This window comes from Primulina huaijiensis, unplaced genomic scaffold, assembly GCF_012295235.1.
Source record: "Primulina huaijiensis isolate GDHJ02 unplaced genomic scaffold, ASM1229523v2 scaffold207750, whole genome shotgun sequence".
Classification (NCBI taxonomy): Eukaryota; Viridiplantae; Streptophyta; class Magnoliopsida; order Lamiales; family Gesneriaceae; genus Primulina; species Primulina huaijiensis.
The window spans coordinates 1-3,158 of NW_027354987.1; the positions used below are offsets into that span (position 1 = coordinate 1).

The 3,158-nt window shown below is 31.4% G+C and overlaps 1 long non-coding RNA gene across 1 annotated transcript; it reads left to right on the forward strand.

The window, feature by feature from the left end:
- LOC140966703 (uncharacterized) lies at positions 1–2,077 on the forward strand. Its single transcript, XR_012173424.1, has 3 exons — positions 1–52; positions 649–727; positions 1,567–2,077. It is a non-coding gene; the product is annotated as an uncharacterized lncRNA (long non-coding RNA).
- Positions 2,078–3,158: the final 1,081 nt, after the last annotated feature.

The following is a 3,158-nucleotide window of genomic DNA, read 5'->3' on the forward strand; positions in this document are numbered from 1 at the left end:
CCAGAAATATATTAGAAGACCTTGAACTAAAGAATGCTGTAAAAGCTTTCAGGTAAATTATTACTATTCATGTTTTTATTGGTATGAATGTCTGAATGGCTAGAATTTTTCAATTTATGCGATATTAATTTTGACAGAATAGATGGCTACCGAAGAAAATAATTTTTTTGAATATACTAAAGAAAATATTATACTACCACCATTATGTGTGTTCTCTGTTTTTTCTTTTACCCCGATAATTAATAGGTCAGGTACTCACCCTAGGATATGTGCGAGGATGAGTTGACATATATGTTTTTGGAGGGAATCTGTATTTTTTTTTTTTTTTTGTAATAAATTGCATATTCCTTTTGTCATAAATAGATAAATTACATATTTTTTACACGTATTTGGGACTCAAGTTGAAATGGATTGTGTGATATTCTGATTGCAACTGTGTTGGGAACACTATGATATCATTTATTATTACCTTGGTATTCTCCAAAATTCTTCACAAGGCTTGGTTCTATACTAGTTTGCATAGTGTCATAAGCCTTCTTGTACTCTTTATCTTTTTTCATATACTTGACAAAATAGAGAAGTGTTGTTCTTTCTCTTTTTATTTCAAAAATTACGCTATGTAATAACACATGCCACCATGTATTGCAGCCACTGGCCAACATTCCCTCAAATATTCATCAATGGGGAGTTCATTGGAGGATCTGATATCATTCTTAACATGCATCAGGTTCTCCCCTTTTCTTCTTTGATTTTCAAATCCAGGACAGTTTCTGCTCTTGTTGATTAAACTTTACCACCAAAACATATTTGATCCTCCAGTACATGCATGTGATAACTTTGGTACTTAGTATTGTCAAAATTGGACATTTTACATCCCTACCATCATACTCAGTCCAGTTTCTTAAAGCGGTGTTTGCATGTATGTGATGCATCTGTGAATGTTTCTGATTTAAAACTAGGGGTTCATACACTTGCTTTTCATCCCTAACTTTTACCACTGAAGTATAGGTCCCCTGTGTTTCACAAATATAAAAATTAATCTCTCATTTGAATTGATAAAATTAATAGAAATTGAGCGAAAGTGCTAAAAGAAGCTTGGAAAAGTTGTGACAAATCGAATTGATAAGAAACTATGGTAGTTCACATATTAAAATGTTCAAATTCAGGCTGAAGAGTGTATTAATGTTAGGTAGGTGAGTGATGGTGTGGACACATACTGTCTATTTTTTATGCGAGGAGGGGCCAATTCTGTGGCTTGAATCAAATGGAGGACCAAATTTGTTTGTGGTAACATTTGGGACAAAATATACAATTATCCACTGGAACCGTTTTATGGACGTATATGACCTGTTTTTTATATGATGATGGATCAATCCTGTTACTTGAATAAAAGGAAGGACCAAAGTTGTTTGTTGTAACCACACAACTCTCCTTTGAAACAATTTGAGGTGCCTGATTAGTCTGGCTCCATCCGGATATCAAAGCCCTGCCTGGTTGTTTGTGTCTTAATTTTCTGGTCCGAGAACTCTAAAACTCTTCTTCTTCCTCTTGTCTTTTCGTACGCAGACTGGTGAATTGAAGGAAAAATTGAAAGACGTCGCAGAAAAACATAAATAAGCAGTGGGAGGCATCATAGCTTGCCTAGCGAGTGATAGGTATGTTAGATGTCTTATTATCATTATTTTTTTGTTTCTGTAAGATGAAACCATGTTTATTACTTGCACCACATATCATTTTCGAATAAGCGAATTAATAATTGGCGGTAACAAGCAAATGTGGTGCCTGTCTTTTGCAGAAGTAATTTCTTGCAGCTATTAGATTTTGTGGATAATTTCTGAGAAGACCTTTTCACTTTCAGCAAAAGAGAACTTTAACTTGTTGCAGATTTGTCATGTCATATATTTGAGGTGCTTTGAAATATGATTCCGATTTTTTGGTGTCACCCCCTAAGCTGTTTAGCTGTTTACCGTACGACGACGGTATCTTCGGATTCGAATTTGGATATGGAAACTTGAATCTTGTATCATTGCATCACCACAACTAAAAGTTTCTCGTTATTAAACAGAGTGGAAGAGTACATTACTGGAGCATTATTATAAATTACAATAGTTAGAAAAACAACTGGCTGTGTAATCAAAGTAACCAAAGATAATCCTAGGTTGCGTTTGAATAAATTAAATGATTTGGGATTTGCTTTGAGGAAGAAATCTGAAAAGTGGATTCGAAATGACATTTATTTTATGTAGATTTCAAATCAATAATAATCATTATTGTAGTTATACAAGTTAAATTCCTCAAACATAAACTTATCAAAAAATCAAATGGATTTGAAATTCATAATTTTAGATAGATTCATCCAAGTACCAACTTTGAAAGAGGAGTAGGTCTTTTGTGAGATGGTCTCACGACTCTTTATTTGTGAGACGGGTATATCTATCGATATTCACAATAAGAAGTAATATTCTTAACATAAAAGTAATATTTTTTCATAGATGACCAAATGAAAAATTCGACCCACGAAATTGATTCGTAAGATCATTTCACAAGAGTTTTTGTATTAAAGGAGAAACGATTTCTCTGATGTGCACTCAACAATTCGTTGTTTTTCAAATTTGAGAAAATAATTTTCTCAATAAATCATTTAGGCGACACACGAATATAGTGTTCGATGTAATTTTAAATATATCATAAGGAATTTGAGTAGAATCTTACACTATATTGTTGTATATATATCCGAATTTTAACGGGGGGGTTTAATCTATTAAATTCATCAAAAAATTATATTTATTATATTGTCCGGCATATTTTATTTCTAACAAATACATTTATGACAAAAAATCTGCTTATCAAGTTTACATGATAGTTTTTCTTATAGTAAATCAATACTATCAAATTAACTAGATATCAACTGTATTCTCCACATTATATTTTTCCTAAAATTGGTTTTTCTATCAAATTGAAAAAATACCTACAAATATGCAAAATAATCATGTAAATTTTTTTAAATGATATTGATTTCATAAATATAGAATCCGCTGCATAGATTTTCATAACGACATTTAACATACTTGTATTAAATATTATGGAATCTTGTAATATTCAGCAACATTTTTTCCTTTTCAAAATATTTTTATTGTTATAAATATAATTATGTCATA